Below are 13,781 nucleotides of genomic sequence, written 5' to 3' on the forward strand. Positions count from 1 at the left end.
AGTCAGTTAATGGAAACATATCTTCCTTATCACTTCTTGTGTGGCCAGAGTCTCTCAGGTGGCTCCTGAGTGTCTCTAAATAGGTCCTCACTGGCCATGAATGATTCTGTTGCCTATGTTCTCTGTTCCTGTAGGGCGTAGACTCTGACATTCACAGCAGACTCGTCAATGTTCAGGGTTGTCCAAGGAGGTACTGGGTCCAGCACTCAGAGCAGAGCTATGCTTCCTCCGTCAGGAATTTGCACACTCTATTTTTATGTTTGCTTTTTCATCCATCTCTCCCTGCCTCTTAAGCTGAAAAAACAAGCTCATGTTTTGTGCCTTATCTGGCAGCTCCTTCAGAAGAAGCCTGTCTCAAAGAGAAGGGTTTCTGGAACTTTGTTTTTGGTACCACAAAGATTCAGTCTCTGCTTGGTTCCTATGTAGGGAACTCAGGAGACTCTGTGCACAGGCAGCCAGCTTCTTTACTCACCTCTCTACCATCCCTTTCCTCTCTGAATGTTAGCCTCTCCTTGCTCCTAACTCCTCCCCTTCCCTCTCACTTCTCTGACCCTCAGGTTCTCTTATCCTGATGCCAGCCACTGGTATAGGCATATCAAAGGTCCAAGGAAGATGGAGAGTGACTTTGAATAGGGAGATATTAGGAAGGTATGGGAGAGGCTGTCCAACCTCTTCAAACTGCCACAGCTCCCTTATTCTGCATGCATCACTGAAGCTCTGGGCTTTTCTTTCCATCTGTGGAACATCAGGATGGTCCTGTGAATACGATTTTTTTTTCCCAGTTCATCAGGTATGTCTGGTAGACTGTGATATACAGGGGGAAGAAATATGACCCCTGATGCTGGAGGAGTGATAACATCCAATCCCTCTATCTGTTCCAAGAATGGGGGTAAGGACGGGAGGGAGAAGCTTAGGAAGTCTGGTGTCTTGCTGAAATGCTTATGTATTTTTTTCCAGGCTCTTGATACATGGTATATGGTTCTGTTAGAAATTAGGTTGAAACTATATTTTGAGAAAAAAAAAAACAGGAGGCAGGAGCCAGTGACATCTTTTAGTTTGGATCCCTGGTATTTATTGTAATCCCCCTGAATCACTCTAACCCACTCTGACAGTTTTATCAGACAAAAATCACAATTTGAGCACCAGCTAACTAAAATGGTCTAGTACTATGCTAAGATTTTCTTTGTTTGCCAAATACCAAAAATATTTGTGATTTATATAAACTTCTCATAGTTTCCTGATTATACCTTTTTTTTATTAAAAATTTTATTTATTTGACAGAGAGAGACACAAGGAGAGAGGGAGCACAAGCAGAGGAAGTGAGAGAGGGAGAAACAGGCTTCCCACTGAGCAGGGAACCCAATGCGGGGCTTGATCCCAGGACCCTGGGATCATGACCTGAGCCAAAGGCAGATGTTTAAAGGGTGAGCCACCCAGATGCCCCTTCCTAATTATATCTTATACACTATGCTGGACACCTAGAAGACAAGGCAGCTGCTTTCCAGTTGCAGACACACCTGACGTATTAAGATCTCAAAGCAAAACAGCTCAGAACAGAGGCTGGGTGAGACCTGAAGACCCTGAAAAGTAAAGTGCCCACAGAGCAGGCAAAAACTTCAAGGAGGAGTGGACAGGTGGAGTTTTCTGGGAGGAAGGGTCAGAAGAAGGTCTTGAAGGAAGGCAGATGGCAGAGGTGGAGCTTCCAATGCATTGGACAGTGGGTGTGACAGTGGCAGTTGGGAATCCATGTCATCAACACCATATAATTATGGAACAAAAGGGACCTGGTCCCTTTTGAAGGTCCCTTGTCCCTTTGATCACCCCAGTCAACTGATCATCTGTAAGATGATGAGACCAAGGCAGGGACTGAGACAGGACCTTCAGGTCATATGGCGGAGAGGCCAGGACTCCTGAAGTTATTTATGATTACTCAGGGTGCTGTCTGAATGCAGAGTCTGCTATTGGTTGTCTCTTTCTAGGCCACGGTAGCCTATTCATTAGCCTCACAGGTGCCCGCTCTACTGGACTTTGCATTGGAGGCATTTTCCTTATGTGTTTTCTTCTTAAACCCCAACCAGCTGAGGTAACTTCTTAGACCAAGGACTAGCGGTGCCCATATCAGCCCTAAAGGACTCTAATTCTGCACCTTCCAGCCCATGTTTCACAGATGCAGAAACAGACCATGGAGGGTAGGTGGCAGGGATTTACCATTAATCTAGGTTACTTTTCTGGGCCTTCCAGGACACATTCATTTGCTTTATAAAGGAGAGGCAGGGAACATCCCCAACTCCCGGGGAGGCAGGGAGAACAGTGAAAAGAGCTTAGAAACTATATCCCACTTTTGGATAGTCATACATACTCTCCTCTTACCTTTTGTCCCTCTCCTCTGTATCATATCAAGGGCAAGTGTCCTCTCAGAACTGCCATCTCAAACCTAAAAGGTCTCTGGACTTTCTGTTGGAGCCACCACCTGCAATGGTATCTGTACTCTATGCTGGAGGCAGGGATGATGCAGAAGCAGGGGGTAGCCTGGGGCACTCTGAGACAGGAACAGAGGGCTCAGGCCCTGGCTTCCTATCTGAAGAGGGAGGAGGGACCCCATTTATCTCTCTTTGATTTTCCCTATCTTATGGGAAATTCTTGAACGCCATGGGAACTGGATAGACAGGAAGTAACCAAGCTTACTTTTTTTTTTTTTTTAAGATTTTATTTATTTATTTGATAGAGAGAGAGATCACAAGTAGGCAGAGAGGTAGGCAGAGAGGAGGGGAAGCAGGCTTCCAGCTGTTCAGAAATCCTGTTGCAAGTCTCGATCTTAGGACCCCAAGATCATGACCTGAGCTCAAGGCAAGGCTTTAACCCACTGAGCCATCCAGGCGCCCCCCAAGCTTACTTTTGAGGAGGCACAGATGTTTTCTCTTCTTGTTAACTACCAGGCCAGCTGTCTCTGTTTTTGAGAGTTTTAACCTGGGGAAAGTCCTCCAGAATTGAACAGAATTTGAAGGACAACATGGATGGGTCTAAAGGCTATTACGCCAAGTTAAGTAGTCAGGCAGAAAGGGAAATACCATATGATTTCACTTACATGTAGAATCTAAAAACAAAACAAAACAAAATAAATGGACAAAGAAAATCAGAGACAAACTGGTGAATGCAGAGAACAAACTGGTGGTTGTTAGAGGGGTGGGGGAATGGGTAAAGTCGGTAAAGAAGATTAAGAGGGATAAATTTCTAGTTATAAAATAAATAAGTGAGAGAGATAAAAAGTAAAGCACAGGGAACATAATCAATAATATTGTCATAACATTGTATGATGACGAATGGTGACTGCACATATCCTGGCAAGAATTAACTAATGTATAGAATTGTCAGATCAGCATGTTGTACACTTGAAGCCAACATAACACTGTATGCCAGGGTGCCTGGGTGGCTCAGCTGGTTAAGCATCTGCCTTCAGCTCCAGTCATGATCCTAAGGTCCTGGGATCAAGCCCCATGTCGGGATCTCAGCTTAGCAGGAAGACTGTTTTTCCCTCTGCCTCTGCCACTCCCTCTGCTTGTGCTGTCTCTCTGTCAAATAAATAAAAATCTTTAAACACACACATGCATTATATATAAAACATTGCATGCCAACTATACTTCAACTGTTAAAAGGTAAAATATAAAAAAATAAATAAAAAAGAACATTCATCCTGCCATTTTGACAACATAGATGAAAGTAGAAGACATTAGGTTAAGTGAGATAAGGTGAAGGAAGAAAGAAAAATACTATATGGCATCACTGATATGTGGAACCTGAACAAAAAAGAAAAAACGATTTTATAGCAGTAGGGTGCCAGGAGCTGGGGGATGGGATAACTTGGGGGATTAGGTCAGAAGATACAAGCTTGCAGTTACAAGGTAAGTTCTGAGGAAGTAACATCAGCATGATGACTACAGTTAATAATAATATATTGCATACTTGAAATTGGCTATGTGAGTAAATTTAAGTGTTCTTATCACAAAAACGAAGAACTAGCCATGTAAGGTGATGGATGTATTAGTTTATTTGATTGAGGTATTCATTTCACATGTATATGTATGTCAAATCATCATGTTGTACACTTTAAAATATATGTAATTTTATTTGTCAAAAAAATGGAGGAGATTCAGAGATGACAATTCTTGGCATTGCAAAAAGTTGAAATGTTCATAATTCATCTGAAAGATGGCCAAGAATAAGATAGAATAAGAGTCAATTAGAGAAAGACAATTATCATATGGTTTTACTCATATGTGGAATTTAAGAAACATAACAGATGATCATGCAGGAAGGGAGGGAAAAATAAGAAGAAATGAGAGGGGGGAACCATAAGAGACTCTTAACAATAAGAGAGAAACTGAGGGTTACTAAAGGTTACTGGGTGATCAGCATTAAGGAGGGTACATGATGTACTGAGCACTGGGTGTTATACACAACTGATGAATCACTGAATTCTACCTCAGAAACTAAAGATCCACTGTATGTTAACTAATTGAATTTAAATAAATTAATAAAAAAGGAATGTGTGAGCACATGTATATGCAAGATTGTGAATATGTATGAATGCATACATGTGCATGTGTGCACGTGTAATCATGTGTATATGTGTGTGCATGTTAGTATGTATGTGTGCATGTGAGAATGTGTGTGTGTGTGTGTGTGTGTTGCAGGAAAAGGACAGGAGGATTAGGCCAGGCACTCAGATATTAAGCTCTCCTCTATGCACTAGTGAGTTGGGGTATGGCAGTATCTTTGTTGTCATCAAATATTGGCCTCACCCTTTGCCCTGCACATGGGTCCTGTATGTCATTTTTGAAACCTCTGAAGGTCAGAGCAGAGATGGCAGGGCTTAGAAGTAAGGAGAGACAGGTGCTTAGTTCAGATCAACATCATTCAACAAATGTTTTGTAAGGGTTTGTGAGGATCTGTGGCAGGGTCTGTAAGTATGTGTGGGGGAGGTCTGTGTGAGAGTCTATGGGAGGGTCTACAGGAGGATCTATGGAGGGTCTGTGAGGGTGTTTGGGAGGGTCAGTGGGAAGATGCGTAGGAGGGTGTGGGGGAAGGTCTGTGGCAAAAATATGGAAGGGTATGTATGAGGGTCTGTGGGAGGGTGTAGAGGTCAGTGGGAGAATGTGTGGGAGGGTGTGTGGGAGGCTCTGTGGCAAGTTTTGTGGTAGGGTCTGTGGGAGGGTCGAGGGATACAGGGTAGACTCAAACCAGCTTCTGGGCTCAGGAGAACCACAGGTCAAGAAGAGAAGGGTAGTAAACTTTCATGAACTGTAGGACAAAGGTATCATTTTAGCCTGTGAGTGAGGGAGGAGGCCAGGACAGCACATAGAGGAGGACATATTGACTTGGGTCACTGGGCTGAGAACAGGTCTTACTGGCAGTTGGTATTAAGATTTTTAAAGCCATTGTATTAGTTCATAGTGCTATCACACTATTGCTTAATTTACATTTCTTTAATGGCAAATGATATTAAGCATCTTTCTGTATACTTTTTGCCACATGTACACCAAGAGAGTACAGAAGTTGTAAGCTCATTAAAGTCCATGCTGTGTTTGGGAAGTAAAACTTTTAGCACAGCTGGTGGTGTGCTGAGTGGTTGGAAATGAATCAAAATTCCAGAAGCAGTGAGCAGTGGTCCATGGGCCAGAGGCTTGTGCCCTGGGTAACCCTGAGAGGGGCATTAAGAAAGGCCTCTACATTCTCATCCTTTAGGGAGAAGGCCCACCAAGGGTGAAGGCCCGGAAGGTGAGTCTTACCTGCAAGGTCCAAGAATATGATTTCTGAGTAAATTCCCTCTAGTGACTGTACTTTATTTCAAAGCTATTAAGATAACATTGCTTTCTTTGACATTCTTTCCGTGTCAGTGATATTGCTGCCTTATTTGCATTGTTCTGTGAGTGTCTCTGCTTGAGCTGAGAAATGTCGGGTCTGTAAATGGTGTTTTGTAGGGGTAGGCACAAAGCCATCTGCCATGGTCAGGCTATCAATCTCCTGTTCCCTCCTCCCCATTTATGGAGGACCTTCCTCCAAGCAGTGTGCCTTCTTGGGGGGCAGATGTCCTCCCTCATCCCAGACACCTTTGGAACTGACATCCACACTCACCTCTGTGTGAGGAGGGGGCCTTTATGTCTGACATGCCATGAGATAAAACAGAGACTGCAGCCCGGTGCTGAGCACTGGTACCTCAAAGCAACCTAAGAAAGTCAGTGTGGCTCAGAAGAGAGCCTGACTTTGGAGTCAGGTACAGAGAGAGGACTAGGTTCAAATCCTTCCTCTGTTGCTTTCTGTGTGACTGGACAAGAAAATGTACTCTCTGATCCTCAACTTCCTCATTTGAAATGTAGAATCCACTGTCCCAGTGGCGTTGTGGAGTGCATCAAGGGACATATAGAGGTGGTAGTACTCTACAAAGTACAGTGCGAATGTCAGTTGTCAAAAAAGCAAGGTAGTTTAGTGGTTCCAAGCAGAGCCACTGAGTATACCTGTGCTCTTCAGTGAGTTGTTCTGTATTTCCATTACCACATACGCTGTGCTACCCGTATTCCCATTGCAGGGAAGGACTTGTTGCATGGGATTTCCATGGAAAGCCTAAAGAATGCAGGATATGAAGCCAGTGTGGGACAGCCCTAGAAGGCAGTGCTCACCCCTGGCCTCCTCATCAGGTTGGTAGGGCTTTGTTGGGGCTGCACTGCAGCCAAAATTCTTCCTTTTCCCAGTCCTATTCTTCCACTTTCACAGGTGCTGATACCTAACAAATGTCTTGCACCATAAACTCCATCTTAGTGTCTGTTTCAAGATTATAAGCAAATAAGACACCAATGCAGAAGTGTATTGTGATAGTGAGGTGAGTTACTAGATCCCAAGAATCCTGTGCAGGATCTGGCAGGTGGTACTCACTATTATTATTAATTGCTGCTATTGATTTTATAATCTGAGTCCTGAGTAGAGTGGTTCTCACTTAATCCTGTCCCCTAGTGTCTCCAGTCTCTGGAGCAGTCACAGGTGTGGCATTCCATGTCTGTTCTTCCCAGTGTATCACTGGAATAATCAGATGTTGCCATTGGAACTGGCAGGGCTGGAGATGCTTCCTCTGTGTGTGCAGCTGCTGTGAATTGTCAGGCCTTTCCTAGGCCTTTGACACCATCTCTAATCCTCACAATTACCCCATAAGTCAAGGTAAGTCATCCTAGGCCTTTGACACCATCTCTAATCCTCACAATTACCCCATAAATCTTTAAGAGGGGGAAACTGGAACTCAGAGAGAATGATTTGTGCATTCCCAAATTCTAGTTGGTAGCAGAGCTGAGACCCAGACGTCTCCACTGCATGTGCCATGCAACCATCTCATGTGCAGATGGGTATGTTGATCCCCAGGAGGTGGAGTAGGTCACTCAGTGACTAGAAGCCAGTGCATCTCTCACTGGAGTCTGTGTTATCTAAATGACTAAATGAAAGAAAATGCAAAGTCAATAACCAATTTCTCTTTTCATTACCATCCCTGCTTGCTCTTCTGTGATTTTCTTGGTCTGCATTTATCATGCATCATCATCACCTCCCAAAGGCCTCTGGTTGTTTGGATGGAAGCTGATCAATACCTTGCTCAGCATGGGAGGTACTGGTGGCAGAACTGAGAGGAGATGATAGGAGGAGTGCCGAGGCCGCATCTGTCTGCAGAGCTGGCTGGCCCACCTGAGGCTGAGAGGCCCCTTCCAAGTCTCCAGTCCTTGGGCTGTTGGAAAGCCAATGGAGATATTGGGGAAGTGAGATGCTGGTGATTTTTGTAGTTGGGCTCCTGGTCTTCCAGACAGAGTGAAAATCTGTCATAAGATTAGTAGCCCCTCCCTGTCCTTCTCTGGGTTCCATTTTGAAGGGGAATATTGCACACACTGGGTACTTGCCTTGGAAGATTTGTTTATTTTGATACAGATAAGATTAATCATTAATCTAACTTTTGCCTCTAACAAATTGTCTTACCTGGATATTTAATATAAATAGAGCATAAAAATGTGGCTTTTATACCTTCTTCTTTCACTTAGCTAATATTTTTGAGGTTAAACCATGCTGTGGATGTGTTGGTACTTTGATCTTTTTTTATTGACAAATAGTATTTGTAGGGCCAATTCCATATTTTTTCTATTTTCTAAAGAAATGTTTAGTTTTTGAATAACTTTTGATTCATATAAATGTTGCAAAGATATTACAGAGACTTTCTATACACCACACACTTTCTTTCCCCTTTTATTGACATCTTATGTTACAATGGTACATTTCTTACAACTAATGAAAGTACATCCATATAATAATGTTATATAACCCTCCCATTTAAGGAGTAGGGAGATATGTTCTTCTTGAGGAGTTCTGCATGGGAGATTGGTCTTGCCCTTTATTTATTTATTTAAAATTTTGCATACATTAAAGTGTTATAAACTTTCTATGGGTTTTGGCAAATGCATGATATTATGGGTCTACCATTTCAGTATTGTACAAATAATTTCACGGCTTTAAAATGTCCCCAGTGCTTCACCTATTCTTGGATTCATGGGTATTTATTTTCTCTTTTGGATTAGAATCCAATACTGCTTAGTTTTGCGCAGCGGCAGTATCGTAACCAATGAGGTTTATCCGAGGTGCGATTATTGATAATTGAAAACTTAGAATCCAATACTGCTTAGTTTATTTTGTCACTCAAATTATTCTTTCTGTTGATTCTGGTGTCCATGTCACATAACCCGTGTGTGTGTGTGTGTGTGTGTGTGTGTGTGTGTGTCTGTTTTTAATATCAACCATTTCTCTAGAGAGATCTGGATTCTTTTATTGGAGAATGATATTAAAAACCAAAATTTGGTTACGAGGTGTGCTCATTACTATTAAGGTATTACTGCTTCTATGCTCTCTCAAGGGTCAGGATAAATACACTTCTGTGTGTGTATGAATCCACTCACTCACACAAATCCATCTATATCTACATTAAGCTAAATATAACTTCATAATGATGTCTGTAACTCTAATCCAATGCCAAACCTATCACTCTAGCCTTCTCAGGCTTGTCTGTAACCTCTCACTATCAGTGAGAAACCTGACTCTTGCCATACACTCTCCATTTACTTTATTGTTTAGTTTCAGTATGCATATATATGGTTTCTATCTTGAAAAGTGTTATGGGTGTTAACTCATACCCTCATAGAAAACAACTTCATTAACTAGGGTAGAGTACTTACACAGTTTAGTTTTATAGACCCCATCAGTTTCCAAAGTTGACACCTTTAACCTCCCAACCTCTTTCCCTTAGCTTATTTCAAACATTTGTAATATGGCTGGATTCTTTTGCCACAGTCTATAGGTCCTGTGATTGTCCAACCTCCTAAATTATCTTTTGAATTTGCATGCATTAAAGTACTATAATATTCTATGGGTTTTGACAAATGTGTAATGTTATGCATCTACCATGACAGTATCTGAATAACTTCACTGCCTCAAAGACCCCCAATGCTTTATGTATTCAACCTTTCCCCTCCCTGAACCCCAGAAACCAATGATCTGTTTATTGATTCTACTCCACAGCTTCACCTTTTCTAGAATGGCATATAGTTGGAATAATACAATATGTAAAATTTTTAGATTTGTTTCATCCACTAACAATATTCATTAAAAATTCATCCATGTCTTTGTCTTCATAGATGATTCCTATTTACTACTGAATACTATTCTAATGTATGGATGTTTATAGGTTCACAGCCCTCTCAGGAGCTTTCCTTGTATAATATGAAACTGATTCCTATCACACAAAGGGCAGAGAGAGACCAAAGAAAGAGGCAGGCCTCTCCAAGTTGGTAGGTGACAATTTTAATAAGAGGAAATGGAAGTCACATATAAGGCTTGTATTGGATGGCAGCAAGATGAATAGATCCCCTCAAGCACCTTCCAAATCTTTTAGGCTTATAAAGAGTCCTGAAATGGACTCAACCATGTATACCATGCAGGTATCTTCAATATCACATCATCATCTCAAGGCTTTGTCCTTGGAGCAGACTCTGGAAGGGGGAAAGGCAAGTGGAACGGACATTCTAAGGACAGGGGTAGGAGTGAGGACTCTCCAAGTGCTTAGGTTCAGCTCATGGGTCAATTTGTGGTGGTCATGTCTTTGGTCATGTTCCTCAACAGACATGCCATAGTTTTTAGAATTCATTCACCTATTGAAGGATATCGTGGTTGCTTTCAGTTTTCAACAGTTATGAATAAACCTGCTGTAAACATTTGTGCACAGGTTTCATATGGACATAATTTTTCAAATAATTTGGCTGAATATCTAAAAGATGATTGCTGGGTCTTATGGTAGGACTATGCTTAGCTCTGTAAGAAACAAACTGTCTTCTACTTAATTAATGAGTGTTCCTGTTGCTCTATATCCTCACCAGCAATTGGCATTTTGGATTTTAAAAAGCCTTTTACAGTACTTCATAGTGCATTCATATTCTTGCTTAATTTATAATTCCATAATGACAAAATGTTGGACATCTTTTTTTAATTTTATAATTTCTTAAAATTTCTTTTCATTGTTCCAAAATTCATAGTTTATGCACCACACCCAGTGCTCCATACAATATGTGCCCTCCATAATACCCACCACCAGGCTCACCCAACAACCCACCCCTCCCCCTCCAAAACCCCATTTGTCTCTCAGAGTCCACAATCTCTCATGGCTCGTCTCCCCCTCCAATTTCTCCCGACTCACTTCTCCTCTCCATCTCTATTGGGTATCTTTTTAATATACTTCTTGCTATATGTATGTTTTCTTTGGTGAGGTATCTATATAGATATTTTGCTTATTTTAAAACTGTGTGTTTTGTTTTCTTATACTTGAGTTTTATGGGTTCTTTGTATATTATGGATACAAGACCTTCATTAAATATGTATTCTGCAAAATATTTTCTCCCAGTTTGGGGTTTGCTTGTTTTTTATTTCCTTAACAGTATCTTTGATGGAATAAAAGCTTTTAATTTCAATGAAATTCAGCTTACCATATTTTTTCTTTTCATGGATCATATTTTTGGTGTTGTATCTAAATCTTCATTACCAAATCAAAGGTCATGTAGATTTTCACCTTTATTTTATTTTAGAAGTTTTAAGGTTTTGCATTTTACATTGATTTCTTTAATACATTTTCAGTTAATATTTGTGTAAGATGTAAGATCTGTGTCTAGGTTTATTCTTTTTTTTTTTTTTTTGAGAAAAACCAGCATAAAGCACTTTTATTGCAATAATAAAACTTGAAACTCATACGTAGTGCGGGGAGGTGGGGGTGGGGGGGTAGGCAGCAATAATTTCTCTCACCAAATCACTACACAGGACAGCAAAGGGGTGAGAGGGGGAGGAGAGGAAGCCAGGAAACTCTGATTATCAGCCCGGGGAGCCGAACATCAAAAACCGGAAGATGCTGAAGCTGTGATGACCAGCATCATTTTCTCAAGACAACACTCAAGGGTTTGTCACGACGGCTGGGCTTTCATCGGGTGTTAAGTGTCTACAAACAGCACCTTCAATTTAAACTTTCAATTAAAGTTCTTAAAATTTGGGAAGTGGAGCTTGGACAGCTATGAGATTACAAAAGTCCTGAATATCCTTTAGAAAAACCACAGGATGGGGAGATAAAAAAATAAAATAAAATAAAAGCCAGGCCACGGAGAAGGCTTCGGAGGTCCCTGCTGGCTAGGTTTATTCTTTTAAATTCTTTTCTTATTATGTTATGTTAGTCATACAGTATTATTCTTTTAGGTTCTAAATTTTTTATTGTGATTAAAATCTATAACACAAAATTTACTATTTAACCATTTCTAAGTGTACAGATGTGATAGCAGTAGGATTATTGAGGAGCAAAGGAAATGAAAGTAGAGAGGGTTTTCCTTCAAATATTCTGGAAGCACCAGCTGGTAGACTAATGAGGTCACATTCATGTTCTAATTAGAATGGGGCAGTTCTGCATTTCTATCCTTCTGCTAATTTGTAAGGGATGATCCAAGGGTAGGGATGTTTGTGGACTGAAATTTCAGAGTTTAGTTGGGGCAGTTCTCCCAGGTCACCCACAGACATTTTTTATGACAGTGCATAAACCCTCTAAGTGTATCTGGGTCATGACAAGTGACTAAATTAAATCCTCCACTGGAAACCATCACTTCTCTTCAACCCTCAGGCCTTGTTCCTAAATCTGGTCAAGCTCCATCTTCACCTATGGGGCATTCTAGCTCTAACCTGGCTTATGTCACAGAATCCCCAGACCCTTGCTTGTGTCTGGATTTGTTTGAGTTTCTCTATTGACAAAGATCAAGGACTTTGTACATGGATCAAGTACTAATTTTCCCAAGAATCAACTCATGTCCTTGTACATTGAAGGATGGGCATATTTACCCAGAGTGTGCCTGATCTTCACTATGTGGACTTGTCTACATCTCAACTCTGGTCTATCAAACATTTCATTTGTGATTATCTGTTTGTGTATCTGTCTTCTCCTGTAGTTTATGAGCTTCTGGAGTTCAAGGATTGATCAGATCACATCTCAGATGTTTAATATATATTGGTTGAGTGAAACAAAGAAGGAAGAAACATGTAGCTTTTAGAAATTGATTAAAGCACTTCTTTTTTAAAAAAAAATTATTTATTTTTTTAGATTTCTTTTCAGTGTTTCAGAACTCATTGTTTGTGCACCACCACCCAGGGTACATGTACATGCCTTAATGTTCCCCAAAAGACAGGAACATTGAATGGTGAGAGCAAGGGCTTTCAGCAGGGCATAGAGAATGTAGGTGCTGTAATCTCTTGTGCAAGATACTGGTTCATGTAGGAGAAGGGGGGAGGGAGGGAAGCTTATATAAAAGACCCATATAAAAATTCTGAAAGACCAAAAAATGTAGAATTTGCCACAGAAGAGGGAAGAGACCACTAGAATACTGACTAGTTGCTGTTAGAACCCTATTCAAATGAACCTTAACGGCAGGTATTGTGTTAAGAAAGATCCAGATCCCACACAGCATGACCAACATTAAGGTAAAAAAAAGTCTGGAAAATTCCTCATTGCTTTGCCTTTTAGGGGAAGGCAAGTAGGGGTGTATGAATAAATACTCCAGACATGCCTTTTCCTCATGCCTTCCTGGGGAGGCTGGAAACCTGCTTGGATTGGTTCAGAGCTCAGGAAAATTAGGGAACCTCTGATTTATAATACTCAGATGGTTTTTCAGGATCCTGAGTAGTGAAGCCAGGAATATGTGGCTTCAGGAGTGTTTGGCTTGAGGTTCAGCTTTGAGAAAAATGTTTAAGTTCTTGAACATTCTCAAGTCATTCCAGCTTATCATAAAGGGAATAAAAGGAATTCATTATCAGAAAGTTTTGAGTTCAAACTCAGACAGCCTTAGTATGGTGTAATGATTAATAGCATGGTCTCTGGAGTCATACTTGATGGGTTTGAACCCTAGATCTACCTGTGTGCTAACATGGGCATGTTATTTACTATATCTTGGTTTTCTCATCTGTTAAAATGGGGTCTAGAATAATAGTTACCCACAGAATTGTTGTGAGACTTAAACAAGGACACATGTCCAGTGCTTAGAAAAAAATCTTGGAATAGAGTATAGATAATAACAACAATTATTATTAGTATTATATATTATTAGAATATACAATGCTTATATTATTATAATAAATATATAATATATAAATAATAAAATTATTATGTAACCTTAAATAATCATTTAACTCCTCAA

At 40.7% G+C, this 13,781-nt stretch overlaps 1 pseudogene; it reads left to right on the top strand.

Annotated features, from left to right (window-relative positions):
• Positions 1–8,612: 8,612 nt before the first annotated feature.
• LOC116600519 lies at positions 8,613–8,736 on the top strand (annotated as a pseudogene).
• The last annotated feature ends 5,045 nt before the right edge of the window (positions 8,737–13,781 follow it).

Source organism: Mustela erminea, chromosome 9 (genome assembly GCF_009829155.1).
Source record: "Mustela erminea isolate mMusErm1 chromosome 9, mMusErm1.Pri, whole genome shotgun sequence".
NCBI classification, from domain to species: Eukaryota; Metazoa; Chordata; class Mammalia; order Carnivora; family Mustelidae; genus Mustela; species Mustela erminea.